The sequence below is a fragment of the Gallus gallus genome, chromosome 1, assembly GCF_016699485.2.
Source record: "Gallus gallus isolate bGalGal1 chromosome 1, bGalGal1.mat.broiler.GRCg7b, whole genome shotgun sequence".
NCBI classification, from domain to species: Eukaryota; Metazoa; Chordata; class Aves; order Galliformes; family Phasianidae; genus Gallus; species Gallus gallus.
Window position 1 is genome coordinate 19,876,727 of NC_052532.1, and position 20,587 is coordinate 19,897,313.

At 35.6% G+C, this 20,587-nt stretch overlaps 1 long non-coding RNA gene across 1 annotated transcript in view; it reads left to right on the forward strand.

Annotated features, from left to right (window-relative positions):
- Window positions 1–19,920, forward strand: part of LOC107050120 — a 36,797-nt gene extending 16,877 nt beyond the window's left edge. Inside the window, exons 2-3 of the long non-coding RNA XR_001462417.3 lie at window positions 2,054–2,121; window positions 19,834–19,920. This is a non-coding gene — a long non-coding RNA (uncharacterized LOC107050120). The remainder of the gene's footprint in view (window positions 1–2,053; window positions 2,122–19,833) is intronic.
- Window positions 19,921–20,587: the final 667 nt, after the last annotated feature.

Here is a 20,587-nt window from a genome sequence, read left to right on the forward strand (position 1 = left end):
CTTCTACTTGCTTTGGTAAAAGATTTCAGAACCTCAGTATGACTACCTAAAAGTATGTAAGCAATTGAGATGGTGCAAAAGGAGAGGACATTTGCTTTAAGACTTTGCTGAGAACACATTCCATCTTGATATTTAAGAGCTAAGTTATTTTTTTCTTCATAGGCTTTGCACAGCCATCCGAAATAACTTTCTAAAGCAAAACATGTTTCAGACGCCTTTTCAGGATGGATTGTAAATCAGACCAACTTTTGGCTACTATGCTGGAGCAACATTTGAAGTTTTTTTCAGTACCTTTTTAATTTATATTTGTCTCATGTTTATCTGTTTAAGTACTGTGTGTCTATCTATAGCTTCTGTGAGAAGAAATTGCGGTTGCTCCATACTGAACACAGCCAGTTCCAACCAGTTCCAATGGACCCACAGCTGAGTTTCTCAGACAAGATGGTGGCACTCAAAAAATGCTCTTAAAATGGGATAGAAAATACTACAGAACAATTGTGAGACAGAGAAATGAGAAGGAAGTGTGAAAACATAGGAACAGCAGAGAGGAACTCTTAATCTTCACCTTCCCTGCACTACTTGAAGTGGGGAAGTAGAGGGACTGGGAATGAAACTGTTAACCTAGACTGAGAAAAATTCGGTTGCAAGGTGAGAAGCGTAAGGGTTTTTTGATTTTTGTCTCTTTTTTTTTTTCTTGCTATCCAAATCAATTTTAATTGGCATATATATATATATATATACATATATATATATATTATTACTATCATTAGTATTATCCCAAGTTGATTTTGACCATCATAATATGACAGTAACTGGTAAGAGATCTCCCTCTCTTCATCTTGTCATCTTGACCCATAAACATTTTCATCTTATTTTTCCCTTATTCTTATGTGGAAGGTGTTGGGACAGAAGCTAGGACTGGTAGACAGCCAAAGTCATAGAATCCTAGAATCGTAGAATCATAGAATCACCATGGTTAGAAAAGACCTCCTAGTCCAACCATTCACCTATCACCAATATTTCCCACTAAACCATGTCCCTCAGTACAAAATCTAAACTTGTTTCTAAAACAAAATCTAAACATTTCTTGAACACCTCCAGGGACAGTGATTTCACCAACTACCTCCCTGGCAACCTGTTGCAGTGCCTGGCCACTCATTAAGAGAATAAATTCTTCCTAACATCCAACCTGAATCTTCCCTGGTGCAACTTGAGATCATTTCCTATTGCTAGTTACGTGGGAGAAGAGGCTGACCTCCTTCTCCCCACAGTCTCCCTTCAGGTAGTTGTAGAGAGTGAAAAGATCTCCCCTGAGCCTTCTCTTCTTCAGACTAAACAATCTCAGTTCCCTCAGCTGCTCCTCAAAAGGCTTGAGCTCCAGACCCCTCACCAGCTTTGTTGTCCTTCTCTGGACACACTTCAGGGTCTCAATGTCTTTCTTGTAGTGACAGGCCCACAGTGGAAAGCAGTGGACTCTCTTGTAGTGAGGTCAACCCACCACAGTGGACACTGAGCCATAAAGATTCAAATTTAAGACCTAGATCTTGCAAACGTCCTCCTAACACATCTAACATACTTCAGCTTCTGAATTAAAAGGTAAACATTACTTAGTTATAGCAGCACTGTATTAAAGGCAGATTCCAGGAAATAATACAGGAAACACTGACACAATCATTATGATCAGTGAATGCCTAATTCTGACATGATGATGATGAAGATAAGGTCAGAGCTTGAAAGTTTAAAGGGAAGTCTCTCCATTAAAGTTGCTAGAACTATCTTCTAGAAAATCTAGGTTCGTAATAAAAATTGTAGATCTACAAGATTACCTTTGAAGAACTGGATAAGACTCACCTTTTCTTCTTGAAAAAGAAGGGAAAATGCAAATACATTTATTAGAAAAAAAAATATTCTATCAAGCTAGCAATATCATATTTCAAAAATATATCCTAATGCCATCTGTGACTATATAATTCTTTATATTATATCTGGTTATGGTTGCTTCCAAACTCTCAGCATTCAAAAATGTAGATTTAAATGCGTGTTTCCTGTTTAGGTCTCATATCAACCAAAGAAAACTGCATGAGTGGATATAAAAAATAATGTGACTCTCCCCTCCAACAGGTAAAGGAATTTATTATCTGTCTTTTAACAGTCCATATTGACAATATTTAAGAGTGTGAGTAGCATACTCACAAAATGGTAGCACTATATATAAAAATGTATATTATAATAATTTTATGCAGGAATAAAGCTTGCACTGCCCTTAGCTGTACCCTGGAGATTATTCAGATAATAAAGTATGTGACAGAATTATTTTTAATAAATGTAAAGTAGTTGCAAATACTGATTCATTTGTCTATCAATCAGTTGACTATAACCTTGTATGATGTATTTTACAACAAACCTGAGATTTCTTCCTTTATTTTTAAACAAAATATATTTATTTCTGTATGTGTATGACATATATTCTGTAACATAGCACAAAGATCTAAGCTAGATTTCTGGTCCCAAAGAGTGCCTCTTCCACTATTGATTATTGTCTTGAAGCAGCCTCATAAATTCTTGGTACAGACAACAAAGAAAATTGCACTTTAGTTTGCACAAACACAGCTCAGTGATTCTAAATCAGTGTTGAAATAACTTACCTTGCTCATGATGTTTATTTTTTGAGAATGTCTCTTAGTTTTACTGGTTTGAAAGAGAATACATCAAAATAGTGTGATGAATACATAAATTCATTCTAACAAACAGAAAAAAACTCAATTTATGGGCTGCCATAGCTCTTCATATGAAGAAAAAAGAAGAAGATAAAATAAATGAACAATCCAGGCTGCACTGTTTGGAACTCTTGATTGCCTTAATTATAGTTAGAGGTGTTGATGTGTTTTACTGCTGGAGCTAGGAGTCTGGTGTATAAACCTATATTGTCTTTGTTTCAACAGCTATATTAGACATCTGCTCAGGGTGTAGGAGCTATGCAAGCAAACTGTCTCAGGCCAAGCTTGGCTAGAAACTTTGCTCTATCTAATAAACAGAAACAGTTTTGGAGAATAGCAAGGGCATAACGGTAGTGATACAGCCACCATCATCTTAAAAGTTCACAGGAACTTGAATGTTGTCTGATGGATCTTTTCAAACACTGTGGGATTCATCTGGTCAAATATAAATATCTGTTATAGAGATATCTGCAAGATAGCTATATGAAGGACTTTCATATTATCAGCCTCTTTCAGGACGCAATTTATCTTGTTTTAAGAGATACCCATAAATAGTCAAGTCTACTTGTCCTCAATGAATGTGCAGAGAGCTATTTGGACACTAACATCAAGCTTAGGAATCAACTTTTATCTGAAACTTCTAATATGTTAAGTTGTCCCCTGGGGTACGCAGCTTTCTCCAGGAAGGCATCCATCTTCCCCGCAGTTGGTGCCATGCGTGACTCAGTTGCCTGAACATAAACAACCAATGCTGTTTGAGATTTGATAGGGTGTCTAGGAAAGCCACATGGCTTTGACACAATGACATAGGATTTACGAAGAAACATGTCTTCCTAGGTGTTGTGTAGAGGCCAGTTAGGATATCCCATGGCACCATACAATAGAACTAGATACCCATTTTTAGGATTAAACTAAAGGAAGATTCCATTGTTTAAACATATTCTTCTAAAACAATGCTAGATAATGTAGGGTCTCTTATCTGTCTTTTGTCCATTACTTCAGAGGGTGTAAATCACACATAAAACTTCAACCTAGTGTCTACACATTTTTCGACACAAAGGTGTCTAGTGTCATTTCATCTGTACTACAGCATACTTCCTATCTTACTGTACAATGTCCTAGAAAGACACGGTGGTCCTCTCAGTACTGCCTTGGATATTTCAGGACGTTTCAAATGACACCAGACACTTGTAAGTCAGCAAGGAAATATTGCCTTTAGAGTTATGTGAGGAGGAATCAAACCCATTTATTTTATGAATGCTCAGGCATGAACTAATAATTCAAGATTTTTACTATTCTGTGCCTCTATGATAATTGCTAAGGATATTTAAAAAGGAGGATACTTCAAAGCAAAAGAACAACTAATCAAGGACTTTCAGATCTACATTTTTGATTTTAGTAATCAATGTACAATCCATGCATCACTTTAAGCTTGCACTGTCCTTTAATGTACCTAATAATCAGCACTACGTGAATTATATTTAAGGCCTTTTTTTTTTACTTCTTCATGTAAATAAGAACATAGGTAGTATTGAAATTATTTGTCTAGATACATATTCTCATTTTTTCTGTCATCTCAGTTTCTTCTTTTGCCTTCTACCATACATTGTTTTATTTTTGTAATGTAAAATTGTGCAAAAAATGCAGATTTTACATATACAAAAATATCTAATATGACTCCAATAGGATTATAATAATTATAATTTCAGTTTATATCCTATATTTTATAGACACACCAATATGCACCTAGGAATGCTGACGTTTTGTAAGTTATCTTTTTTTCCAGGTTGGCTTTCACATACCAAAATTTTGAGAATTTTTAAGGACAGCAGAAATACTCATGGGTGTAATAAATATATTTAGTTTTGCAATTAACTGCATAAGGCTGCTGCCATTATACCAAATCAACATTGCACATTTCAGTTTTCATCAGGTCAGCAAGTTGATCTCAGCTTGGATTTTTTAATTCCTGTTGATGGGATGCTTTAATGTTACTCAGCTGAATCCCAGAGTCATTCTGATCTCAATTTATGTGGTTATTTCCAAAGTAAATGCTGTTTCAAGGATTTATTTTCTCATGCATGTCCAAACATGTTTTTCAGACTTTAAAAAACTGAATCAGAAGCAATTCAGCTAAGTCCTACATGAATAATTTATTTTGTACTTACACATTCTTAAAAAGATAAGTGACTTTATACGCTAGTATTTTGCTAATGCAATAAAAAGTATTGTTAACTGGGACTTGTGTCATAAATGTTTTGGTCACTGGGCTTGTCATACTTGCATAATAGGTGTTTCATTATTCAAAGGTAAGCCAGATTGTCACTACTAACAGAGGTCAGAAATTCTGGACGCCTGCCGATTTGTGACTTCCATCAGTAATATTCTTACCCAGCTACTGCTGACTTTGGATACAGCCTGACATTTCCAATACAGATGAAAATGCTCTAAATATTGACTGCTCCTCTGTTGTGAGATGGTACATTTAGAAAGTCATTTATTTCTTTTGTGAGCTCATATGCTGGATATGAAAATTTTAGCACATCCAAATTTATGATGTAAGACAGACCCCAAGGCTCCTTATATTTTCAAAGCACACCCTTGTTAATACAGCACACAAGGTTAAGCAGTAAGGCAAGGCTGGGAAGCCAAAGTCTGATCAAGTTCACCTGGCTTTATGAAATGTCTGTATGAAACTGTCAGCCATTGTTCAAGTAGGAAGTATTTCTCTGCCTGAGACGGTGGCATGTCTCATCAAACACTGCTGAAAGCTTCCTTGGATGCAGGACAGCACCCAGTCCCAACCTCTTTGGGACATTTTGGGAAAAAATGAGCAGGGAAAGTACAGAAGTGGGCTTCTAGAATGAAAATGGCAATGAAGAACCTTTGGAGAGTTAAGAGAATCTGATTTCTCTTGCCTAGCAAAATGAAAATCGGAAAGAATATGACTATTACGTGTAAATATACCAAAGAGTAAAATACCAGAGAGGGACAAGAGTCACTGAAGTTGAAAGAAAGAAAGAAGGAAGGAAAGAAGGAAAGAAGGAAAGAAGGGAGGAAGGAAGGAAGGAAGGAAGGAAGGAAGGAAGGAAGGAAGGAAGGAAGGAAGGAAGGAAGGAAGGAAGGAAGGAAGGAAGGAAGGAAGGAAGGAAGGAAGGAAAGAAAGAGAGAAAGAGAGAAAGAGAGAAAGAGAGAAAGAAAGAAAGAAAGAAAGAAAGAAAGAAAGAAAGAAAGAAAGAAAGAAAGAAAGAAAGAAAGAAAGAAAGAAAGAAAGAAAGAAAGAAAGAAAGAAAGAAAGAAAGAAAGAAAGAAAGAAAGAAAGAAAGAAAGAAAGAAAGAAGGAAGGAAAGAAAGAAAGAAGGAAGGAAAGAAAGAAGGAAGGAAAGAAAGAAGGAAGGAAAGAAGGAAGGAAGGAAGGAAGGAAGGAAGGAAGGAAGGAAGGAAGGAAGGAAGGAAGGAAGGAAGGAAGGAAGGAAGGAAGGAAGGAAGGAAGGAAGGAAGGAAGGAAGGAAGGAAGGAAGGAAGGAAGGAAGGAAGGAAGGAAGGAAGGAAGGAAGGAAGGAAGGAAGGAAGTTATTGTTACCCCATGGGATTAAGCCTATTAACTTAAAGTAAAGAAAAAAAGGCAAGATGTATGAATATAACTCCTTGCAAACAGATCTATAGTACCAAAATATTAGTAGACCAGACATAATATGTAAATGCCTGCCATTTTATACTGTACAGAATTTTTATAAGAAAATTGAGTAGAAGTGTGTTGCACAACTATGTAGCAGGGCAGAAATTTGGAGTGAAAACCTGCCAGTGCAAGGAAATCTCAAACACAAGTAGGAACAAGAAGTGTACTTGAGACATGTCTTGCAAAGAGAAAGCTGTTAATTCATCCTTCTCACAGATGTCCCAGGGGAACCAAAAGAAGAAATGTTCATACTCTGATTTCTTGCCTTGTATGCGGAACTCAGTATGTAACAGAAAAAATCTCATGTTTAATACATCATGTGTTCTTTCTTACTCCCAAATTGATATGACCTCACTTGGGCATTCATCTCTTCCTAGCAATGTTCACAAAACCCTTTGGCTCTGACAACAAACACACAGTGGGACAGAGGTTTTATAGTCATTAGATTATAGCATATGAAACCTTCAGGGTATGTACCTTATTCCACATATTTTTAATATCTCTCAGAAATGCTTCGTGATTGAGTGAGAGTCCATCACCTACCTACAATCATCTCATTTTTCCAGTCTCATTGTTTTTTCTCCTAAAAACTCTCTACAACTCTAATGCATGTAAAAGACTGATAGTTGCTAAGCTCTTAGTATACCAAGGCCAATAATGGTAGAACTGTTTACTCTGCTCCTCTGTTAATTGGTACTTTACTTAGTAGGTTTTTGTTTTGTTTTGTTTTGTTTTGTTTTGACGGGAGGCTGTAATCAGTTTGGTGTTTCTGATGAGTATCATGATCATAAAAATTACATCCAACAATGGTACTAGTTAAAGTACCATTAAACCTACAGACCAAAAAGTTATGGTAAGTGATAGGAAATAATAGCTCCTAACTTATCCCTTTAGATTTTATTCACTAAAATTTGCCAGTGAAGCTAATTTTTGCCTGTTAAGCAAAATGCCTACACTGTGTAATATCTCTGAAAGGGGTGGGAGAGTTAGTTGTTTTTGTTGTTGTTTATAAACCTGATTTTCTATGTACTCTTGAAAGAATAAAGGGAAAAAAACTCTAGAACTTTTTCAGAGTACAAAGCAATGGGAATTAGCAGATAAATTAGTGGAAAATAAAAAGCACAATTTCTCTTACTGAGTGCATTGAGGAGGTGTGTCTAATTGCCTAGACAGCGGGATGAAAGTGTTTTCCTTCTTTACATGTTACAGATTAAACAGTATAATATTTATAGCAGTGATTTTTATATTCTAGACTGCAGGCTTCCAAAAATAGTCTTTCAACAAGGAGCACTATTAAATCTTAATTTCTTCCCTGTAACTATAATATTCTTCCCACAAAGGGAAATCTCTTTCTTCTCTGATATAGTGTGGCTAATCATTAGTTACTTTCCTTTTCAAAGCTTCAGACTTATTATAAAAATGTGAGTAGCTTGTTCTTAGATTTCTAACTGAAAACCACTTAAAGTCATTAAATCTGTGAGCTCTGAACTACTATGTAGTTTTGCCATTGTTAAGGTATAAAGAAACTGTCGTACAATGCTGGTAAGTATACCCACAAACCTTCTTTGTGCTCAACAGTACCCATTTTATATATAATTACATGTTATGAGAGAAGCATGAAATACTTGTAGAGAACAAGGTACCCAGTACTTGCAAATTCTAAAAATATAAATGAAAAAAGTCGCCTGGCAAACTAATGACTTAAATGCCAATAATAAGTGCTTCTTACTGTAATCAATAAGGATTGACAACAAGAATAAAATAAACCAATAAAACAGTGAAAGAAAGTAGAACTGTCAGCAAGAATTATACTGGTGAAGTTGAGAGTAAATGTGCCATTGTAAAATTAAAATTTTGTAAAATAAAACTGAGGCAAAAATTTTAATAGGTCATTGTACCAGATTACTGGCTAATTCCATGGAATTTACTGTATTTTGACAGAGTGGATAATATTAAGTGTTGAATGTATATAGCCAACTGTTTAGCAGCTGAGCCCAATTAGCACTAAGATGTTGTACTGATATTCTTATTTTCATTTGGAGGACAAAAATAAAATCTATCTTGTATACAAAACTAACTGATGTGATCACTGCATTTTACAAGCATTTCATTCTATTGGTTTCATGGATTCTATTACCATTACTTCCCTCTCAATACTCAGGATAAGCCACTCTTGTAATCACTCCCTAGAACACCTAACATTTTTTTTCTTTTATTACGGTTTCTCATTACTCCAATGTACAAAACATTTAAAGACTTCATTAAAACAGGTGAGATCTGCTGATTGCACCTCCACAAGATAAATATGCCCTGTTTCATTATCAACAATACCTGTAACATTGTCCTATTTCTTACTTGAGTAGTACTGAATGTACATGTAATGGTCATTGCTTCTGGAAGCCTGTCAATTAGAATTTATCTGAGCAGTCTCAAGGAACGCAGAGCAGAGAACATTTTTCTGCTGAGCTATACAGAAATACGTTGCAGCTCCACTAAATTCTTCCTGCTGATTGCTGCCTAAGTACTAAAGAGTGGGAGAGTAAACCACTCTTCTCAAGGACAGAAAACAGAGCTTTGCACCCATGGCGTACGGATGGCTGCAATAATATATCACTCTTCCAAGCATTCTTTTGAACACAGTGAGCTACTGCTTAAGGAAAGGTGTTTCTTTATTCTGACTTACCCATGTTAAAAGTCGATTCAGCATGGGTTTTTTGCTCCAAAGGACTCCAGGTAGTGGTTCTCCTTCTTCACCTCATCCCAAATAGTGACTTTTGAATATTTATTTGATGAAGAATAAATGGTTATCATTTTTGAAGATGTTTCTAAAATCAGAGGAATGGTAAATAAAACAGAAATTCAAACCAAACTGATTAGTGACCCAAGACAGGAGAGCAATCATTACTCCATGGATAAGGATGATATGGTATAGATTAGATGGAGTAAAAGCTGGATCAGACAGAATAGAGAGAAAATAAAGAACATAAATCAGCAATCCTCACTACCGGACTAAATAATCTGTATTGTGGAAATATTAGAAAATGATCATGCAATTTTAACTTTTTTTTTTTTTAATATATATATAATAAACCTATGCAGAGAGAGAGATTTGCAATATCAAGAATCATACTTTTTAATTTCCATGTGTTTGGGGTTTTTTTTTATGTGGCAGGATTTGTTTGTAGGTTTTGTATACAATTCATATGAAGCTCAGTAACTTACAAATTTATAATCCTGGTGCACAGAGATCAGAATAATAAACTGCAAATTATTTCCAAACTAGTGCCACTGGCATTCACCCATTTTTCTTCCAAATCCCTCCTTAGACATCACCTCTCTCTCAAAAATCATAAATAATAATTTGTTCAACTATTTCTTCAAATAATAACTTCAGAATCACTAATGGACGTAGAACTTCCTGACTGTACTTAGTTTCTCTTGAAAAATGCTATTCTGCATTCAATAATTTGTTAAAATTTGTTGTACAAATATATTAGTAATATTACTTTCTGACAATAAAATCCAGATATTATGGAAATCTCGAGGGATCTCTGAATGCTCCAGCAACAAAATACAAAATACAAAAAAAAAAAAAAAAAAAAAAAAAAGAGTAGATTCAGAAGAGAAAACAATCTAATATAGGTGACTCCAGAATTTAGTCCAATTTTCTCTCCTTTCTCACAATCATGGATATTCCAATAAAACTAACTAATGCTCTTAAAACACATAGTATCATTTGATTAAAATTTTTGATAGTAATATTTTTCAGTCATTAGTATAATGGAGTAAGATGAGAGACATTTTGGAATATTTAAATATTAGTTAAATGTTAATCCTAACTTCTTATTAAAGTTTTTGTTTGCAAAAATGTATCTTGCAGAAACACATTCATTTGACTATTTTCCTTTATTAGGATTTTCATCCTGTTTTAAATCATTGCTTTTATTCCTAGTGAAAGGTACCACACAATCTGAAGGGTCTTATATTTGCACCAAAACAGAAAGAGATGTTCAGAAGCAATCTCACTGATTCACTTTCCTCTTGAGACTGAAATAATTGATAATTGAAATAGTTTTCATAATTTTATTTAGAGGATATATATATTTTTTCATAACAACAACTACTTTGCTGTTCTCACATAGAAGAGAACTAGTTAGAGAGAACAAAAATGTGGGAAAAAAAATGATCAAAGGTCAATGAACACATGATCCACAATGGCAGATTGAATGAAAATAATGTTTCTTAACATGCATTTACTTAGCAAAGTTGACAATACCATCATTCAAAAGACAATGTTGCAAATTGTGTGAATATTCTGATATAATACGTTTTCCGTATAGATGCATGCCAGTGAATTTTTTTCCACAGCTGAGAGAGTCAAGATATTTTTATTCACCTTCTTTCTCTGTTTCTGAGCCAAAACTCCAAGAGCTTCAATGCACAGATAACTTGGTCAAATCTGCTATCAGCAAAACTGGGCACAACTCCATACTCTTTAGTTGAGAGATAGCCAATCATGAATTGTACCATTGAGCTTGGAGTAAAAGTACACTTTTTTTCTGAAAACAATAATGAATGCCATGGTTTCATATTACAGAAAGAGTCCCAAAATATAATCATAATTTAATTGAGAGAGCTTTCAATATTAATGACTTACTGAGATCTGCTTTTTGAGCTTCCTTCCATTCATATGTTGTATGGTCATGAATATAAGGTATTGCTCTCATATAAATAAAGGTTTTTTTTCACATTTCTTTAGAAGAATGTGAATGTTTGCCACTTGTATAGTGAATGATATTTCTATGTTCTGTTTTCATATCTCCCAAATAATACATTCTTAAGAATCACCACAGAACTGGTAAGAGCTTTGCAGCACCAATTCACATACGCTATTTGAAAACATATGTCTCTTAACTGTCATTAGTCTACTAAGACTCAGGTGGAACCTCAGGACTAAGTAGGAAACAATCCCCAGAGTTTTTTCTTCAGCCACATGCTACCTTCCCTCCAAAAGCTTTTGAAGTGAGAACCTTATGTAGTTACATTTCTACTTGGGCATCTTTCATGGGATATGCATAATGAATAAAATCCTGCAGCTCATATTTAATTTTCATTTGTATCTTCCCAGTTTCTATTGACATGAATTGGAGCCAAATTTTCACATCTATAGTGATTTCATAATTACTTTTTAGGAGATGCAGACTTATATTGACAAACAGAAGCTTTACACTACATCATTGTACTATTTTCTGAATGACTCCATGTCAGTACCATCAGAGTTCACCCTCTTTCTTTTTGTTTTCCACTCATTCCTATGTGGCCACTGTTGAATGTACAGAATAGCTGAATGTTGATGTATCAATGAGGATGAAGCAACAGGACAATATTCTCTGAAGACATGAATTTTCTGTTAAGATTTTGGGAACTAAATGTACTTTTATGTAAATTCAGCAGTTCTTCACACCACATAGAGTTAAAGGCTCTGTGTATATGCAGCTTTCGTCGTGAACCAGAATCCATGAACTCTTTCTTTGTACAGCTATAAATCTGCTATATAAGCTGCTGCAGAGCATTGTTAAGACATGATACTCTTTAAAGAGCTCAGTTTTTTTCTTCTCCCTCCCTCCCTCAGTTTTAGAATAACAAAAAAATTGTAAGGATTATAATGCATATCTGAGATCATTGAGTGATTACTGCCACCTAGTTAATTCTCTATGCAATGAGTTATGTACAAGTAAAAGAAATGAAGGCCCAGGTCCTCAGCTGATCTGTCTGTAAATAGTGAAAAAGCGAGGTCACTAAGTCTTGTGCTCATCAAGAAAATCTTGCTTTCTGACACTATGTTTTTTGTTTGTTGTTTGTTTGGTTTTGTTTGTTTGTTTTTTGTTTGTTTTTGTTAGCATATTGGTAATAACTTCTGTAGATATTTATCCCCCCAGTTGACTGATCTTGACTTGTATATCTTCATATACATAAGTAGCTCTGGACGTAAGGCCTCCTACATATTTTCATGGAAACTACAACAGATACAAAAAGCACTTTGCCAGATTTCCCCTTTGCTGCCATCTGTCGTATGGTAACAAAATGTAATGGGATATTGGCAGGAAGGTTCAACCTCTGCCATGGGGTCATTTCACCAACATCTGTCTCTGCTGCCATGGGGCAAAATAATAAAATAGAAGGCATTACTTTCAGAACAACTCTCATATATATCATTTTCTGTCTCTACTGTAAGCAAGTGGCACGCTACTTTTGATGACATTTTGTCTCCATGTGATTTTCATAGTCACTAAATTCATGAGCAAGAGAAAGGAAACAGCCATCCATTACATACTGAGAATAGGAGAAATTTGTGCCTGCACTACCCACTTGCTAAAGGAAATCATTCACCATTCTTAAACCTTTGAGACAAGAATTACCACATCCTGTGGTAACATTACAAACCTCTCTGTGCTTTATACCCTTGATTAGAACAAAACTCAAACATTTTATCCTTAGTATCAATGTCCCAGGTCCAGTAACTGTCTTATCAATACTCACATGCTTCTTTCTACCCCAATATTGTATCAGCTCTGCCATACGCTTCCTTTGGAGAAGCTGCAGCAGTAAGTGTAGAGCACAAGGCCCCAGCTCATCTGCCCTGCTCCTCCCCCCCCCTTTTGCTTTTGTAGTGTCTCTCATGGCAGTAAACTGTATTCCCATGGAAAAGAGACTGGTCTGCTTTTCTGTCACAAAAATATAGCCCAGAGCAGCTGACAGGAACCAAACAGTCCAGTCCAAGGCCTTACATTTTTGGAGGCTGAAGCATTTTATTGCCAGAGCACTCTGAGTCCAGAGCCTAGGAGGAGCAGCTCCTCACCAGGATCCAGCTCCTTAGAACAGTGCCAGCTTCTTCCCATTAAAATTAAGCAATCTGCCTGGCAAGTGTTTTAATCAGGCCATAATCTGTTTGTTCACAATTAGTTCTACCTTGTCAATGCTGGAGAAGAGAAAAAGCCTTCAGAAGGACTGGTGAGAACTCTGTATGCTAATTTCCATTCATACTGAAGAAAAGTAAAGAAGAAAGAAAAAAAAACGATTATGAAAGAGAACAATGAAAAATTAGTCGCTTTGTCTAAATGCTTCCAGTTGTTGATAAATGCTCACTGTTTAGTCTCACCAATTTTTTCCAGCCTGCAGCTGCAGAGCCCATGTTGCTCATGCCTCTCCATGACTGACAATCTGACTGCATGCCAGACAATCCCCAATTCTTACTCCTCTGTCTGCTTCAGTTATTTTTTAAGAACATTTCTTTTTCTTCTTTTCTTGAACCTGATGATCTCACACCGGAAATTCAGTTTTACTCCCAAAAAAGAGGATCTTTTGTGATGGCAACAGAGCACTCTTACAATCAGCTGGGAGTTTTCCTTACTTAGGCAAGAAAAAAAAATAAGGTCAAGAATTGACAGAGTTCCAGCAGTGCTTAAACTCTAGCAGCACAAAAAAGCTATTTAAGGAGCAACAAAAACCTAAAGACACATTTACTCTGAGGTAATGGTGACATAATTTTTTGGAGAATAATTCCCAGTTATTTTAACCTATTTTTTCTTTCTGTATTCAGTACCAAAATGTGAATAGGATATAGATGTAAACTTTACATGGAGACAGTGTGTCTCACAAATCAGTGCAGAAATGTCCAACACAGAAATAGCTCTTTACCTTGACAATAAAGGCCAGTTTGATAGTTTATTTTCTTTATTCCTACAATGAGTCCATTGAAAAACCTTCATCGTTTTTATTCTGCTTCAATGCCTTACAGTTTTCTATCCCTTGTAAAGGAAATAAAGTTACTGAAGGCAATTTGGAGGCTCTGAATGAGAACTTGTTTTGAAGTTTCATAATGATTTCATGAATTTATTTTGTGCTGCAAATTACAGTCTCTTGATTGCTAACATGAGACTTTTAGGTTTTTAATAGCATGTCTGTGGCCAAGAGACTGGTAAAATTTACTTTAGCCTTAATTCAAGCTTCAGCAGTGTCCTCACTTCATAAGTAAATGCTTTCTTTGTGATCGGAATATCTTTGCACAACTAATCTAATTTTTGTGTTCCCACTTCCCATTTCCCAGTTGACTGCTCCATGTCCTCCTGCACAGACATACCTAGAGAAAACTTAGTACCTGTTTCTTTTTCCGTATAATACTTTGGGAAAGCAAATCAGCTTTTCACTTTTCACTCATTTTTCTCTTTAGAAAGTTATTTCAGTTGAGCAAGTTTTGCATGAAGGGGTAGAAGTGCTTCCAGTAGGACATTCCCTGTGTTGGTACATGGCCCAGAGTACATATGACCCTTTTCCTAGATGGCACAGAGAAGAGGTAAAATAAAGTTTCTGAACTGCTGTACTAGCACTTCTGAATACCCGTTTTGACCTTTATGTTCTTATAGTAATCTAAAATTGTTGTACACTGGAGGCTGAGTGTAAGAATAAGGCCAGATTTCTCTCAGTTTAAATATTCCAAAAGGTGTTTTTATTAGCTAATTCAGTTAGAGAGACAGAGACAGAAATATAGAGATAGCTGTAGACATATAGATATTTCTTCTACAGGCAGTGGAACAGAGATGTTCGTAACCTGAGGCCAGTTCACTACTTAAACACTTACTTTCAAACAAGATGCTGATGCCTGCATTAAGGATTACAGTGTCAACCTAGGCCTCCCTTTAGATGTCTCATGTGTAGGCAGAGAAAGCAGAGTAATATGTACCTCATCACAAGTCCCTGCCAATGGGCAGCTGCCACAGACCAAAAAAAAAAAAAAAAAAAAAAAAACACCAAACTGGGGTTGACTGGTTGTGTGAGGAAGCAAATCCAATGAGCCCTACACACTGTGAGCTATGTAGCTCCGGCCAGGATCTTCTCTGTTGGTTAGTACATGGGAATGAGAGTTCTAAGGAGATGGGGCATTGGGTTGCTGAGAATGTTTTTGCAATGTTATACGAGAGTAAAGAAAGGCCAGCTCACAGATCCTTAGCTGGGATCCAGCTTGTGATCAATATTTAATACTTCCTATTGAAGAGCCTTATCAGTGCACTTCTTCAGTGCTAAATGCATCTAATTGTTAAAGAAAGATTTTTAAAGGATAAAAGCACCCTATCTTCAAAATCAGCTACTGATCAAGCTGAGTAGAAGGAGAAGAGAAGAGAAGAGAAGAGAAGAGAAGAGAAGAGAAGAGAAGAGAAGAGAAGAGAAGAGAAGAGAAGAGAAGAGAAGAGAAGAGAAGAGAAGAGAAGAGAAGAGAAGAGAAGAGAAGAGAAGAGAAGAGAAGAGAAGAGAAGAGGTTTGCAGTGAGAAACATGTTTCTCTACAAGAATAGCAAAGAAAGTCATACAATTTTTCAGAGAACATGGAACTTGAAGAGGATACATAGCATAATTGGCAGCATCTTTGTCTTGTTTAAAGGAACACAATGACTCCAGACATTCTCAGTAACAGCAGATCTTAATTTGAATTGTTACAATTAGAAGTGCCCACTGGGCAGATCATCTTGTCCTTTCTGCTAATACAGTATTGTTTCCTCTGCTACTTTTCTTGGTACTTCATCCGATCTTCTTTTGATCCTTTTCTTGATAGGCTGTTTCTCTGTCAAATAGGTCTATTGCTAGTAAATGTCATATTGCATTTAGTCCTCATTTTCCTGTGTTTTGTGGGATCCCATTTTTTACAAAAGCAGCTGTATTTCATGAGATCACCTCCATTAAATAAAAATAAATAAATAAAAATAAAAAATAATAATTAAAAAAACCTGCGGAAACCACAAGTACTTTATATATTTTTTAGAACTTGAGACCAATAAGTCTTGGTTTGGCAAATTCAGACTGGAACTGTCACACTGTGTTCTTGTAAAGGCTCAGACTTGTATACCAGTCAAATATCATTCCCTCATTATTTTAGCACATTTGGTCCCAAGATAAATTCCAGACATTCAGAAAAGAATGAAAATGAAAGAAGTGAAGAAAATATTTCATCCATATTTTGGGCAAGAGTTCACATGTATTTATAAACATAAGCAGAAAACTGAGCTGAAAATTTGTTTTTTTCATTCTTAGTTACTTAACTGTTCACAACACAGTCAAGCCACTTTCTCATAAAATAAAGTTGTTAAATTCTTTCATACTTTTGTTGGTAGTCATGAGTTAATTATAATTCAGTGTTTTATATAATATAATAACTGAATTTGAATCACATTGGATATAACTTCCAAACCCAAAATCACATAGATCTCTCATTGTGTGAGTAAGATGAAATAAGAATCTTCCATGAAAGTAATACCCCACACTTTTATAATTCACTAACTAAGACATAAATTGTGAAAATGTCAAAACAAAACAAGACCTTCTCAATCTACTTTCTGCCATGTTTTACCAAGTAAATAATTTTGATGTGATTCTGTTGTCTGGGCAAATTTCTGTCTCAGTGTTCATAGTGACTTTTAAAGCCAATACACAGTTTTAGTCAAGTTTGAGGGAGGGATAAAGGTCATAGACTCACACTTATACAAATTTTGCAAGAATTATTAACCAGATATGTGAAAGAAACCCATATCATGCTTCTACTAAGGAGAAGTTAAAAGAAACTTCCTCATTGTACATTTTGTTTGACCAGCTAGCTGCTCAGTCATTAATGGGCTTGGAGGGATTGCTGATAGATAATAAATACATGAATTTCTATGAATGTGATCTTTGATTTAACCAGCCTAAGCTTTCAAACTACCTTTTGCATAAACTCCTTTAGCATAATTTTCAGCACTTTCAATAGCACAATAAAGCACAATAGCACAATAAAGAAATTCTAATTTTAAATAAGTGGAAAATGATTTTTTTTTCCACTAGAATACATAACTGGTGTTGGACAGAAGTGTTTATCTAAGCAAAATTTTGCTAATAGTGAATTTATGAATACTAACTTGATGTTCATCCTGTGATTTTGTTTCAGCAGAGTTGGGGGGGGGGGGGGGGGGGGGGGGGGAAGTCTATGAGTCAGAAAGCTGTCTAACTTGTTCCTGGCTTGTGTCACTGATTTGTTTAGTAATCCTGAGCAACAGATTTTACCTTTGTTTCCCATTCTAGTCTTTGCCAATTTTGTTTGCTTATGAAAGCTGCTAAAAAAAGAAACATTCTGCTGCCAAACACTTGAATTTAACATGTCTGAAGAAATAAGGCTGTGTTAATATTGTTAATGCTAATGTTTTATTGTTGTTTGTATTATTATACAAATAATTTATTCACTGTAATGTATCTCTTACAACTTTGTATGAGTAGCTACTTGTAAGAATGCCCTGCACTCAGAAGTTCCTCACATTGACTTCTACCTCTTGTATATTCTGTATTACAGAAAAATAGTGATAGAATTTGGTGGGTTTTTTTGTGCAAGTGGATCTAATTCATCTCCCACTGTGGTAAATCTCTTATAGAAAGAGAACTCTGCTAATAGAAGATCTTTTTTTGATAAAGATATTCTCAACTGAATATTATAGGGATCTAAGAAACTCTAAAAATCATAGAGATCACTGAAACAAACAGATTCTGTTTCATCAATTATGTAACTGATTGGAATGTTCATTATTCATTGTGAATATTTATAAAAACCTAGTTGTGCCAATAAGTAGCCTCAAAACACTTGCTATTTACGCTTAGCTTTTTTGCAAATTTTTCTTCATCAATAGTTATATTAAAAATATAACATCCAGTACATGAAATTGTTGAAGTTGTGTAAGAGATTTAATGTTCCTTTAATATAGAATACTTCATAATTTGGGGTGCATATTACTCTTGCATGAAGATTGTATTTAACCATATTGAACTAGTCAGTAAACAATCTTCCCCTAAGGCATTTACTTCTTATTATGTGGGTCTTACAGCTTCAAACTAAACCTAAGTACAACATTGCTTTATTTACTGTAGGGCCCTTTGCATGATTTTCAAAAGCCTTTGGGACATGACCTGCAAAAGTACTTAGACACCTTGCAATAACTTTAGAACATAGCCCCAGATTTTTATCCTAAGGGCCACTGCTCAAACGCTGTATAACTTTTGAAAGAGTTTAATTTTTGCAGCTGTTTGAATGTCAGGTGCTGCATCCTTTCCATTCTTCCTGGGCACTAGAAACAGCTATTTCCTCAGACCAAAAATCTCCAGCAAGTCTCTATTCTGAAGAAAGAGCCAGATATCTCCAGACATGTTCCTAACCTTCAGTGCAGTTGTAGTGATTTGGCAAAGTCCATCTAGCCCTAACCTCTGTCCTACCACACCACATACATGGAGTAGTTCAGACACTTATGTGTTCTTCCTAATATGCCCCCCCCCAGAAAATTTACATTGTTTGAATGGTATACTTGTGCTTCTGACATTGCATTGAAATTCTTGTCCTATGACACTCTCTCAGATTTATTTTACTCCACTACAATTATTTTCCACTTGGTTGCAACAGTCTGTCTCTCACTTCTTAATTCCAGAGGTCTTTCTGAATCTTTTACCTCACCACAACAACCAATAGGCCAAACAACATGCAAAAAAAAAATATGTCAGGGAAGATGAAGTGAAATATCAGACATTTGCTGATGTCTTCTAGTCTTTGCTATCAAAACTGAAGGTAATTAGACACAGAGCTAAAACAGCAGGATGCCACTGACTTCAGTGGAGTTACATTTATATACACTAGCTAAGGGCATACTGCAAAGACTCATCACAAGTTCAGGAACCTATGACACAAAAGTACATTTTAGATTTTAAAATTATTTGACACATTTTTCTTTTTAAATAGTTGATCACTGATTAGAAACAATGGCATTAATTGCTTTCACTCTTTTCACATATGAGTACAAAACAATATGCATTATTGATTCAAATTTAGTGTTACAGTAGTTTCTTCAGTGATACTTGCTCTGGTGATTGTCTATACCGGTGATTACTGTTAGCACAGCCTCTTTCCCTCTATTCATTTCATACTGTAATGATTATAGTTATTACTAAAATTATTGTTATGAGTGTCAGATTGGTTAACAGGTTCTATAAACACAAGTTTTTTATTTTTTTTTAGTATTTTTCAAATGAAGCAATATAAAATCACACTTATTCTCTATTCAAGATATTATCTTTTTTTCACTTGTGTTCTCCTTCATTCCCTTTTGAGTAAAAGAAAAAACCCTACAAACTAGTGAGCATATTTAGCTAAAGTCTTGTTTTTTGGCTGCTGGAAAAATAAACATTTATAAGTATAAGTGTTTGTTCTTCTGAAATAAAGAAAGAAGTACAGATGGATATAGTAGGATATGCAGAATGGAGACAATGAATGGCAGGTATTACAGTGATATCCACCAGCTGGTAAACTCCAGCCTAAGAGAAGTAAACAAGAAATCTACCACAGAACTGGAAGTTTGTTATATCTGTACCATCTTCTTTTCAGGACAAAAGCAGATCTTGGGTTTCCTGCAGACATGGTCCTCCTGCTGTCAGCCTGTACATCTGCATGGTCAGTCACAGCATGATAGAGCAAGCCTGAAGGACATGTGGAACAAAGTGCCTGAGGGCACACAAGGTGTAGTCAGCCCTTAGTCCCTGCAGGGTAGCAAGGCAGTCAGCCATCTGTCCTGAGGGGCAGCAGGCTGGTGGCTGCCACCATATCGCTTGGAGCATCTTTTGTGACCACTCATCAGCTGCTGCAGAGCCAGAGCCGTAAAGTCACTGTCAGTTTGTACTTCTTTCCCCTCATGAGGACATTCACAGTGGTCGAGGCTGGAGTAAATATATGAGTGGGGCACACAGAAGGCCACATCATCTGCCAGACCCATGTCCAGGGCCCTCCTCATGATGCAAAAAAGGGAGAAAAGGTACAGTTGTGGATTAATTACAACTGTTTTTCCCAGCTGATACAGCACTGGACTTATTCACAGGAAAAAAAAATTGTTTTGTCTCAAATAAAATATAATCAATTGTGATTATAGTACTATCCTGAATGGTAAGGATGGGGGTAGGGAGTAAGATATCAAAGGTAATGTTTAGCTGCAGTCTTGTGATCGCTAGCAGGCAAGTTGTTTCAATCTGAAAGAACCAAAGAAACCTTTTTTCCTACATGTTTTTTAACGTTGTGAGTCTATTAGAAAAAGCACCACCTGAGATTTTTAATGCTTTCATTGTGTCTGTTGACCTTTCCACAAATC